The sequence below is a fragment of the Osmerus mordax genome, chromosome 13, assembly GCF_038355195.1.
Source record: "Osmerus mordax isolate fOsmMor3 chromosome 13, fOsmMor3.pri, whole genome shotgun sequence".
NCBI lineage: Eukaryota > Metazoa > Chordata > Actinopteri > Osmeriformes > Osmeridae > Osmerus > Osmerus mordax.
Window position 1 is genome coordinate 1,634,122 of NC_090062.1, and position 12,770 is coordinate 1,646,891.

The 12,770-nt window shown below is 48.3% G+C and overlaps 1 protein-coding gene across 2 annotated transcripts in view; it reads left to right on the plus strand.

Annotated features, from left to right (window-relative positions):
* The window catches only part of ankrd11 (ankyrin repeat domain 11), a 100,196-nt gene that overhangs the window by 19,886 nt on the left and 67,540 nt on the right, over positions 1–12,770 (plus strand). For both annotated transcript variants that reach the window (XM_067248511.1, XM_067248510.1), the window contains exon 2: positions 8,055–8,147. The gene's annotated coding sequence lies outside the window, so the exon portion shown is untranslated. The remainder of the gene's footprint in view (positions 1–8,054; positions 8,148–12,770) is intronic.

A 12,770-nucleotide genomic window follows, 5' to 3' on the forward strand; every position in this document is an offset into this window, starting at 1 on the left:
TACTAGACTACTGCTGTGTTCGTCTTGGTAGCGATTGCGTTGGTTGAATTGGATTTAACGTTCCGTTGTACGGTTTAAGCTGAAATTAATTATTTTCATGAACAGATTGACAACGTTTAGGCTGTGGCAATGAAGTTCAGGTTAGTAGATAGTAAGTGCCGAACATGTTCTGTCGCCGTTTGACTTCCTAAACAGCTGTGTAGTGTAGATGTTTTTGTAGTGTGTCTCGCGTAAGCTACAGCGTTGCAGTGAGCTACACTGGTTTGAAACCACAGGTAATGGTAATTTCACCAACAAATCGTTTACTAATGTCAGAATAAATCCTACAATGAAAATGTATATGTGAGGAATGTTTATTTTAACGATTGAAAACAGATAACGCTACATTATAGACCACTGTAGTATGTGTTGCCCGGGCAACACAGGCTAATGTCATGATGCTAATACTTCAGTGAAATAGTAGACTACTGTCTCCGAAAGTAGATGTACTTCCTTAATAATATCAGCTTATATTGTACATTACACATCACAAAGTAAAATGAGTAAATAGTTATCACCCTGGCCTCTTTTCTTGTGGCGTTCCTTCAGCTGCCTTGCAGTAAAGCTATAGTTAGCCTAGCTATCCCCCAAGTTAACAGATGCGAAACGAATGTTCTGGCAAAGGTAGTCACGCGTGTTTTCGTGACGTTAGTGACGCAGTGACGTTAGTAACGTCAGTGACTGTGGCTAGCAAATTAGCCACCGTTAGCTTCACTTTTCGCCACAAAAACTTAACTTAAGCCTAAACCATGCAACAGAATGTAAATTCCAATAGAAGCAACTCAATCGCTACCAAGACGAAACTTTTGACACCTACGTTGTCTATGTAGGCCAAATATTGACTGAGTTTTAGGGGGGCAAAAAGAAATAATAATAATATATATGTGAGAGAACAAAGGTTGTGCTCTCGCCGAAGGCTTGAGCACACCCAATGAATGTTACCCACATTTTAGTCGATGGCGCTGCCTCTATCATCTTGTCTCCTTCTTTGTCGAAAGAGGAGGCGGGACTCAGGCAGCGTCTCCGCACACACAGAGTGGAAACCGACAGGTGAAGAGAAGGCGTGAACCCACTGTGTTATGAAGTGTACTGTTTCGTGACATCTACAGCCAGTTAGGAAGAATAAGTCCAAATGGACTTGGTTTCAAAGCCGCAATCTTCAGCTCCGGTCTGGGAACATTTTGGCTTTAAGCCGAATGAGAGAGGAGAGCCAATTAACTTGAACGAGTCGGTATGTCAACTTTGTTTAAAAACAGTGGCAACGAAAAGAGGCAACACAACTAACCTTCAATCTCAACTAAAACTCAACCATCCCATCCAGTTTTTTAACCTGAGAACAAGAACTGCAGCTGGAGCTGGAAATGGGGTCTTCCACACAGTTATCTGTTTCAGATGCCTTTTCTCAACAGTGCAAATATAAACGTGATAGCGCGAAATGGCGCACACTCACAGATAGCGTAACTCGCTATATAGTGTAGTGGAGTGTCGAAAAACCAGCATTTAAAAATATGCTGCAAACTTTTGGCAAACAGTACGAATTGCCAAAGAAAACGTACATCTCCCAAACTGCCATTCCATCCTTGTACAATAAAGTAAAAGACGACATTCTGAAGGAGATAAAATACATCTCCTGCCATCTACAGATATGTGGTCAAGCACAAATATGACGCCTTATATGAGCTTGGCCATACACTTCATAACTGCTGACTGGACTCTGCAGTCAAAGTGTTTAGAGACCAGATACATACCCCAGCCCTGTCATTATGTAATCAGTGGCATAAAATGGTCTGAAAATTACAATAATATCGTTTATCGCAATACATTTTGCTGCGATATATCACACAACAAAAATTACTTATCGTGACAGCCCTACCCACTATCTGCTTTCCCAGCGTGTGTGTGTGGTAGACAGCATTAGGGGTGGAGCCACCTAAATGTGTGTGTCAGTCGGTCAATCGTAGGCTGTTTTATCAAACTGAAGAACGCTAAGAACATACTTGCTTACTTGAGAAGAATGTTCTTGCCCAAGCGTCTTGCAAGAAACGGTCTTGCAAGACCGCGAGGACAGAGAACGATTTGAGATGCGTGTGTTTTTGCAATGCCTTCTGGGAAATCAGATGCGTTCCTCGAAAAAAGGGGCGGACCAAGAACATTTCCGGGTATTTTTGGTGTTCTTGGTGACTTGTGTTCTTTGGATTGGAACCGTACTTGGGCAATGTAAGATGACGTCAAACGAGTTCGCAAGAACGGAAAAAAATGTGTATTGATAAACAGCCATAAACAAGGCTGACACACACACACACACACTGAGCGCTGGTGTAGTCCTTACGCATGTCTGCAGCCAGCGTGACATTTAGACGGTCTTTAATGTTTAAATGGAGCCATTATTAAATGGGAATCTCATTTTCACTGTTATTTCCAGCCCATAATAACAGTATCAGCAGGCAGAGACTGTGTGTGTGAGGAGAGCAATTCCTCCTGCTATGGTCCTATGTCCACCTGTTTCAGGACACCTCGTAGCATCTTGATGAGCAGCATCATGCAGGAAACACTGACATGCTCCTTCACAGCATACTCATCACATGAAGCCTCTATATGTCCATGTAGCCTCTATATGTCCCCAAAGCCTCTATATCTCCTTGTATCCTGCTCCGTAGCCAGTTATTATGCAGTGTGTCCAGGAGGGAGCACACACGCACTCGCCCATCTGAAGCACACGATTTAGATTAGGCCCGGCTGCAGCAGCAGCGTTTGAATGTCTTGGTTTTCGCAGTCCGCAGAGCCGTTTCCTTGACAACAGCAGAAGGCTGGCTGTTTGGAGAGTGTGAGAGCTGAGCTGTACAAACAAGAGCTGCTGCTAACTGTGTCACGACTGCTGCCTGCCTCCTCTCTCCACCATCTTTCCCCTCTTCTCACTCTCGTTCTCTGTCCCCTCTCTCTCTTTCTCTCGCATTTAATGCCACCCCTTTTATTTCACACGTTTGTCCTTCCACCAGCACCCTCCCCTCCTCACCATCTGGCGGCCTCAGCCTCTCGGCTTACTTTCACAGGGGTCCCCCCCCCCCCCCTCTCTCTCTCCTCCCCCTCCCCTCTTTCACCCTGTCCTCCGCTGTCCATTCCACCCCTCCTCTCCCTTTATCAATGTTTTTTTAATGCCTGTCCTCGCATGTTCCGTTGGACCGATAATCCACTCACCCATGCAGTGTTTCCCCTACCATTATGTTAGGAGGGCATTTTTTTATATTGCGCCAGATCACAAAATAAGTAATTTAAGTTTACCATTCCTATAAAACAGGTCCATAGCTTGCTCTTTTATTAAACAAAGCTGTAAACCTAGGGGAAACACTGCCATGTGTGTGTGACCTGTCCTCCGTTGCTTGTGGTGCAGGTGTAGAGGCTTGCTGTGGTCCCACCCTGCAGAAGGTTGGCAGCAGCTAGATCAATAATGTAGATGTTGTTGAGTCTGTGTGTGCTCACATACACCATCCTCCCTCTGTGTCTCTCGCGTACACATGCCCTCCCCCCCTGCCATCCCCCTCCCTCCTTAGAGAAGCCAGTGTCAAGTTCCTCTCCAGAGAGCCAGCCAAGAGTAGGTTGGAGGGGGGCAGCTCAGAGACAGCACAGGATGGCTGCATCTTGTCGTTAGGCCCAGTCGGATATGACAACCAGGCGCTCCTGTGGTGGGCTTAATGATGCTGCTGGAGAGGGAGACCGCGCTACAGCCGTCTGTCTGTCCTGTCCTTCTGCTCTGCTCTGCTGTGGGCTAGAGTAGGTCAGCGTTGTTTACTTGTTCTTTCAGGACTGGGCCGGTCGGTCTGTCTTAGCTGCAGTCGGCGAGTGGTGTTGTTACCTAATGCCTGTCCTGTGTGTTCAAGCCTGCCCTGCCTATCTGCTTGGCCCTGGTCCCTGTTCTCCTCTGTGGTCTGCATGGCCAGCATTCACACAGAAAGGTCGCTGCCCGTGTCCCGCCCGCCGGCTCTGATCTGTCCTGTGATAGGCTGACCCGTGCAGGGTATATGGGATCTCTGCCCCTTCATTCTGAGAAGCAGAGAGGCCTAGTTGGGAACGTGGAGGTTGTTGGTGTAAGCTGATCCCCTGGGGAGCGGGAAGGGGGTGGCTGCAGGGGCACAAGCTGGAACCCAGTATGGGGAGAGTGTGGGGAGAAAACAAACATAAATGGTGCGGAGATACAGATCTAGAGAAAGAGAGGGAAATATCAAATGAAATAGATAAAGAGGAAGGGGGTGGAGGGGTTGGAAAGAGAAGAGGGCAGAATGTAAAGGGGGGGAAAGAAAAGCTGGATGTGCCCTGAGGGCAGCATTAGAGTCCCCCGTCTCTCCCTTAATCCCTGCATACCCGGTGGCCCACATAAGGCAGCCCGCTCACACTAAGCCATGGGCCAGGCTGGCCTGAAACAACACAAGCACACATCCTAAACCTGCAGCCCAGCTCCCACTCAGAAGCCCTGGCTCTCCCTGGCCTGAACCTCCCCAGCCTGGCTCTCTGGCTGCCTTGCTGGCCTCTTAGCTCCACAGCTGCTCAGAGAGGGGGCTGGTGGGCTCTACTGAGGCTCTAGCAGGGCTTTGGAGGCTTGTTGTGTTCTCTCCTCTTATTTCCCAAGGCCTGTTGATGTTGAAGTCCTCTCCATTGGAACAAAGGCCTGCTCCAACTCATGAAGATGCGGCGAAGCTTGAATGTTGCAGCTCTGGGCCAGCGAGTCAATGCTGCTCCTTTGTCCTGTCCTGGCTGACTGGATCTGGTTCCTGTCAAGCAGGGGGGGAGGGGAGGAACAGGCCAGGGCAGGGGTTGACCTCTCCCCTCTGACCTCTTCATGTTTGCTCTAAGCTCCTTTGTGTCGGGTCTGACTCAAATTTCTGCCCCTTTATCAACATGGTCGGATCATATAGCCGACTCTGTCTTGTCTGAACTCTGCAGGGTTATGTGTAACACCAGTCACTCAAATGACATGGCTCTGTGTGTGTGCGTGTTTGTGTGTGTGTGCCCCCCTAAGCCCAGCCTCTCTGTCTCACCTGAGAGTCAGACTGCTTTGGATCCTAGTTGCATTCATCAGTACTAGTGTGTTGCCTTCCCAATCTCTGGTGATGCTGAGTCAAAACCTAATTAGCCACAATGCTGCCGTTACAAGTCGGTTTATGCAACCCAAACACACACACGCAGACACACAAACACACTAGTGTTGCTTCGCATCATTCTTTTGTTATGTTTGTCTGACAATGAATCTTGTCCAACCTGTCCCATAGAACAATGATGGACACAGCTAAAAGAGTATGAATGGGTATATTTGTTTACATTTAGTGCTTTGTGCTGGAGGGAGGGCATGTGAAAGTGAGTGTGTATGAAAGAGATAATGGATATTTGGAGGAACTGAAGGACCTAGCCTCCAGGGCCGCTGTGGGCCGGATCCAGAGCTGTCTCAGCACGACACCCTGATATCTGACCTACTAAAAGAACAAAGTTTACAGCCTCTCCCTCCGCTGCCCCCAGAGACCTCTCCCCCAGGCTAGAGGCTGTTTCCAGGGCCGGGGGGAGCCCTGTCCGGCAGGGCTGGCTGTGTGGTCCTCTCTCCAGCCAGCACTGTGTCAGTGTGCTGGGAGTCTTCCTCTCCGGTATGTTCGGTCCACCAGGCCTGTGGGCGCTCCTCAGTAGATGAAGGGGCTAGTCATGTCACATCCTGCCCTGCAGTCTCTGCCAAAACTCTGTGTGTTGTGTAGTGTTGATCCTGCTCTGCTGAGACCATTTACATTTAGCAGACGCTCTTATCCAGAGCGACTTACAGTAAGTACAGGGACATTCCCCCCGAGGCAAGTAGGGTGAAGTGCCTTGCCCAAGGACACAACATCATTTGGCATGGCTGGGAATCAGACTTCCTGGTTGGTCTGTCCTAATGTTTGCAAACAGACAGTTGAAAAGGGCTGTCTGGTTGACTGTGCTGGTCATCCAGGGTGTGTTGTGTTTTGATGATGTACTCAATCATTGTCCTCCAGTGTGCCTTTTAGCTAAAGCTGCCTAGCAGCTGTTAGCATACCTCCGAATTATCCTGGCTCATTTACTGAGGTCTAACGGGAATTAGCTTTGGTAGACCCCTCTATGAAGAACTGTATACATTAGGGGTGTAACAATAAATCTTCGAACAATATATTGCAATACAATTTTTTTACAATATGTATCGTAGAGTTATGGCAATATTTTTACAATATGACATCCGTTTGATCCTATTGGTTGAGCTACCAGCACGCAACCTACTCTGTCTGCACCTGCGTCATGCGTGCATTCACAGAAATCGCTTGAACTGAGTGAACTAAATTGTATGTACAACAAAGAAAATTATTGCAAATGTTTAATGTTTTGGAAAAAATCTGTTAATTGAACTTTACATAAAAAATGTTGTTCAAAATATCGTGATGCATATTGTATCGTGCACCCAGTATTGTGATACGTATCGTATCGTGAGCTGAGTGTATCGTTACACCCCTAGTATACATCCTTCAGGCACAGACACCAGAGGAGGGCTTGAGTGGAGAGAGCGAACGAAGCCTGAGTTGGCCTTCTCTGGTTCTCAGTTGTCCTTTTAAGGTCAGCAGTGTAGCAGTGGGATGTTTACCCCAGGAGGGAGGAAGCCCACAACACTCAGCTCCACTCATTAATGAAGGCGAATGGTGAACTTCCATTGGTCAGCTTGTTAAGGTTGTTGAATCATTTTGAACAGTTTAACCCTTGTGTTATCTTCGGGTCATTCTGACCCATAAGTCATTGTGACCTACCGTTGGATTGCGACAACTTTACCGCATACAAAAACAAAGCGAAGCATTTTCTTTTAACCGTCGGGCTGTCTCAGACCCCTCACATCGCGAAGGTTAAAAGAAAATGCTTTTTATTTGTTTTTGTGTTGGGTAAAGTTGTCGCAACACAATGTTTAACCCTGTCGCAACAAAACCTTTAACCCTTGTGCTGCCTTATCTGTGGGATATAAAGGTGGAAGGCAATTCCTGTGCATAGCTTATTTGAACGAAGCCCTACAGTGATCTGTTCTGGTGTACATGGTCTTCTGACCAACCAGAAGCTGACCCTGTGCGTGTTTTCGAGGGTCCATCCTTGCTTAGTGTACGGACAGTTTAATGTGTGGTTGGGGGATTTTGTCTGTGTCTCCGTCCCACCCTCTCTCTGTCCCACACTGTTTCTTCTAAAGATCAGTCCATGGACTCTGTCCTGTGCCTCCTAAACCTGTAAACCCCCCCCCCTCCCACTCACTCACACACACACCACAACATCAACGCAGTCCCCGCGTCTGCCCACCAGCCTGGATTCCAGTAGAAATACACCAGTGGTTTTGTGCAGGCCCATGACTTCTGCCTGCCTACCTGTCATTCTTTTGTACCCATGTCCTGACACCCAGCAGGCTGGATGGGAAGGCCACCAGTGCCCCTGTCTGTAACATAGTGGTCAGTGTGTGTCACAATAGCCACAGTGGTCAGTTTGTGTGTGCATGTGTTAGGGATCCAGTGTTATGGAACAAATGACAGACATGCAGGAATGTGACCGTGGGTTGGACAGCTATAGGCCAGTGGAAAGCCCCTCTGACTACCCCACAAATCCTGATAAGCCCTTCCCCTTAGACTCGGGGACGGGGTAGGGACAGGGAGGCCTGCAAAAGGGGACGTATATGGAGGAGGGGCCGGGGTTTGTGTGGTGGGGGGTGAGGGAGGGGAGGAGCCCTGGCTGCCATCCTGCTAGCAGAGAGAACATGGCTGCATGCTCTCTGTATGGACCTGGCCTAGAACAGAAACAGAACCTGAAGTAGAAACACAACCTCAAACAGAAACACAACCTCAAACAGAAACACAACCTCAAACAGGAACACATTCTTCCTTTCCTCCACTCTCCATTCCATCCTCCCCCCCATCCCTCTCCGCCTCCCTCCTTTAAGCCAGGCTTCAGTCGTGTGAAACACCAGTGTAAAGTTCGCTAACCCCTGCATGTCTCTTTTGTTTTTGCAGGACCTGGTGGACAGTGCTGCAGCAGCCCTGGTTGCTTCTCCAGCTGGATTTTAACCTAACCTGTCCGTCCCTCCTTACACAGCCATGGAATCGGTAGGTTCTCCTCTCAGCACCCCTGCCCCCTTTCTTGAGCGAGCCAATACTGCTGAGCCGAACAGAGACTCAGCCCCTACTGTTAACAACCTCATAGAGAACGAGTGGATCTGTGCATTGTTGGCTGTGTGTGTGTGTCATGGTAGGGTAGGGCAGAGCAGAGCAGAGCAAACGGTGACATGAGCTAAGCTAGTACCAACAGGCAGCTGTAAAGCCCTGTTTGCAAGGCTGGAATGCGTGCAGAGCAGGGCTTAAAGCATGCCCAGGCTCGGCCTTTGTTTAAGGCTTTCTGTGTTTCGGCTATGGAGGCCTTTTGTAGATATAGGTAGGCTATGTAGTGTCTGTAGTTTGTTGCATGGTATGGGTCTTTCTGTGTGTGTAAAGAGTGTCAAACTTGCATGTTTGGTGAGAATGTGTCCCTGGGATGGAAAAGTGGGTCACAGTGTGTAGCCCTCTTCTTTTCCCATTCTGTCTCCCCTCCTCCTCCTCACCTCTCCTTAGCAACAGGAGTTGCTGATGTACACCTGTGCATTCCAACCATATCTGCTTATTTTGGAGAGCGAGGAAACTTTTCACAAGACTGTATTTCGTGTGTGTGTATATGTGTTTTCCCCCCTCGTGATGCCAGTCACATGGTTTCCAGGCACCAAGCTCAGCTAATCAGAATCAGATTTTATTTTTAACCGCTCGTCTAAATCCTCCATTTCATCCAGAGTTAGCAGAAAATCTTCTATATGCCTGGTTTACTTTTCTCTTTTTTGCTTTCATTCTTTCTTTCTCCCTCTCTCTCCCAGCTATTTCTCCCTACCAGCCTTGTTCTTTATCTTCTTGGGTTTATGCAGTATTGTTGTGCTGGCTGGCTGTCGAGGGCTGGGGCTGTGTCCGGCAGAGATGTTGTGTTGGACGGAGCCACAGATGAAAGACTCTCTCTGACCTGCTTCTCTCTGCTCATTACCAGCATGGTTCTCTCTCTCTCTCTCTCTCTCCCCCCCCCCCCCCTTTCTCTCTTCCCCCTGTCTTTTCCTCTCCCCCTTTTGGAAGCCGGGTATTCCTCTGTGGTATTAGTCTACAGTGCTCCGAACAGGCAAGTGGGTCCTGCCAGTCATGTTACATAACTCCCCCATGCTAGTTAGCCTAGCCGGAGACAACTATAGGAGCTTTGTTCCCCTGAACCCCCCCGCCCCCCTCCCTGTCCCTCCCCCCTCTGGCAAGCCACATGCTAACGCTCGGTTGAAAGACTCTGTGTGCTGTGAACAGGCATGGCTCTGTGGTGGGACAGGGGAGCAGAGAAAATCCACCATTACCCTGCAAAATGGCAGGGCACTCCCGTCCTGTCTAACAGCAGCTGTGGAATGTGAACTCTGCAGTATGGGAAGGAAGGAGGAGGAGAGAGAGAGAGAGTTAGGGAGCAGAGCTGTTATTGTGCCATCTAGTTACTATATGGATAGACACTGGGTAGACTGCACGACTCATGTAATGACATGTTTCACTTGATGGTTTGATATTTTGAAGTGACGTCCCAGAATAAACACACACACACACAGACCATTGCAGCAGGGAGAGCCAAGGTTGTATGTGGGCCTGTTGTGCCATTGAAGCAGTGTTCGGAAATGTGCTGGATCCTGCCAGTGCCTGTGGCTTAGGAGACTGGCAGGTAGGTGTGAGAGCAGGCAGGAGGAGCAGCCCTGCTGCTACTCTGAAGAGCAGAGACAACCAGGCCTGGCTCCAAGGCTCTCTGCTTACTGCTAGGAAAGAGATGGAGGGAGAGAGAGAATGGAAAAACGGGGGAGATCATTGAATACAGTGAGAGCTGGAGTGGAGGACAGAAGTGTCTGGTTTTTAATGAAGCGATGCTCTGCTGCCTGCTGAAGAATAAGCTGCTGCTGTCTACCAGAGGAAGATGAGGTGGTCAGGGTCTACTCCCTCTCACACACACACACGCTACATTTACATTTAGCAGACGCTCTTATCCAGAGCGACTTACAGTAAGTACAGGGACATTCTCCCCGAGGCAAGTAGGGTAAAGTGCCTTGCCCAAGGACACAACGTCATTTTGCACGGCCGGGAATCGAGCCGGCAACCTTCTGATTAATAGCCCGACTCCCTAACCGCTCAGCCATCTGAGTGGATTGGGCCATGATGGTGGACAGTGGGGATGGCTGAAACGGCCTAAAAATAAAACCTCTGATTTTTCCCGAGCAATATCAATTTACAGATGAATTTCCCTGTGTGGATTAATAAAGTGGCAACCTAACTACACCTAACATTTTGTATATACAGATAAAAGATGCCTTGTGCAAAGAATGATTGGACCTCTGAAGAAAAAAAGGTTTTGTAATGCTAAATAACTAAATCAGAAATAAGGTCCTTGTAATTATTATATTTTTTTGCAAGGAACACTAGTCAGTCTACTGCTGCCTCTGTATGATTGAAGCCTTTTGTATGAAGAGATTTGAACTAAAATGCTGTAGCCAGCTAGATCCATCAGAGCCATCACCATGCCTTCGTCCATTTATTGTAAGACAAACAATGCAAACAAGGATGCTAAGCTAAAGAACAAAAAAGCTAGCTGCACGTAGCTTCCAACTTTGTCAACACCCATTTAGAGTGTTGAACTGATACCAGTACAGAGTTGTAGAGCATAGAATCCATGCCCCGCTGCATATGTGAATGTCCGTGCTTCCCATGAACTACAGGAGCTCAGGGAAGCAGTGGAGGTTCCACCCAAGTTGAGGTGAAAATACATTTTCATTTTTAAACATTGTCCTAAAAGGTATATTCAAATTAATTTATCAGAGAGCCCAGTTCTAGTGGACAGACAGTCTTTAAAAGGTGGCAGGTGGGTGTGTTTGTGTGTCTGTGGTAATATTTGCTTATGTCTTTTAGAATAGGGTGTGCTGTAAACTTGTTTTAGCTGTCCCATTTTCTAAGCCAAGTTCCCACCCAAGGGCCGGGTTCCCAGCCCTCTGGCCTCCACATCTGATCAGATGTGGAGGCCAACATTATAGCTGCAGCAGAGGAACACACAGAACAACACCAGAGGCTGAACGAGAGTGAGAGAACCATCTAGCAAAAGAAGATGTGTATATGTAGAGTAGAAAGAGAGAAGAGGCCTTCGAAAAACAACAGCTATTCTCCTTGCTGTCCCCTTCCTCCTTCCCTCGATGACACTGTGGTTTTCCCCTGGCTGCTGCCAGATCTCTTTCTTTCTCTTTTTCACCCTCTCACTTTCCCTCTCTCTCTCTGCTAGTCTCTCAGGATCATGATGACTGGGCTGTTTGTGTGACGCTGGAGATTAGAGGGCTAATGTTGTGTGTAGACACACACTTGCTCACAAAGACAGAAAGACAGACAGTTACTCTTTCACCCACAAACTAGGTTGAACTCACACACAATAGAACACCTCGGCAGGCCTCATTCGGTCCATGTTTGGGCAGAGCTTCAGTCTCTCTCCCTCTGTTGGACATGGACTGGTGCTCGCTGCTAGACTGGCTTTATGGGAGACCCAGATAGGGCTAACCTTTGCCCTGCCAGTCAGAAGAGCTTCTGGGTTATCATGCCCAGGGTGGTTATCTGTAGACGGGCCTGTTCTAGACAGCTGGGGTGTTCTTCAAAGTGACTTGAGAGCAGCTTTTATGCCCCGCTAGGCTATTCTGGAATCAACGGCTGCAGTAATGACCGTCTTTCTGATTTCTCTCCTTCCATCCTCACCGTAATCTCGATTCTGCCTGGCTTTGTGCACGTACATGGATTAATGCCCCCCCCCCCCCCCCCCCCCCCCCCCCCTGCAAACACACACATACACTTTTTTGCAGTCTTGTAGTAGCTATCCATGATTCCCTATCTTTCCCCTGCCTCGCCTCTGGCTGTCCCCTTTCCTAGCCCCAGCCAGCCACAGAGATGTGACCTTGGTTTTAAGTAGCCCTGATCACACTCTTCTCTCTCCCTCCTGTCTCTGTGCTCTGCTCTCTGCCCTCTCTGCTAGTAAGCCTACACCACTCCTGGGATGGTGTGACCTTGTTCTTCACCACTTGGTATGTCTGCATGCCACTCTACCCCCACTGTCTTTCTCTCTGAAACACACACACACTGTTAGGCTAACCAGTTTGTTGTTACTGTGAGTGGCAATAGGGCCTGGTCTTCTGCTGGAGGTGCAAATGTAGCAATATCCTTCCCCAAGCTCTCTGCTCGAACACAGGGTAATGACTTGTCACTGTCCAGCCTTGCAGGTCCACCCAGCAACTTGTTAGCTCAGCCCAGCAAAAGCTCTCATGGAATCCCTCAGATTTGGAGTGCCTCTGATCTATATTGAGATTGACAGACATCAATGTTTGCATAATTAATTAATTGGTAGCTTGCTGTTTGTTTCTTTTTCTGTGTGTGCCTGTGTGTGTGCACCTTTCCCTGTATTTGCTTGGGTGAAAAGCGTATGGTATTTATGGCTTGAGGCGGAGTGGGCACGAACACACACACACACACACACACACAGGCAGGGATTGGCAGGTCTGGACTTCTCCACATCCAGGTGTTCCTCAATAAGTGGGCACACAGAGACAGCGGAGCGTTTGTGTGTCTGTGTGTGCACATGTATTCATGTAAAAGGCAGATTGCTCTGCCTCTTAA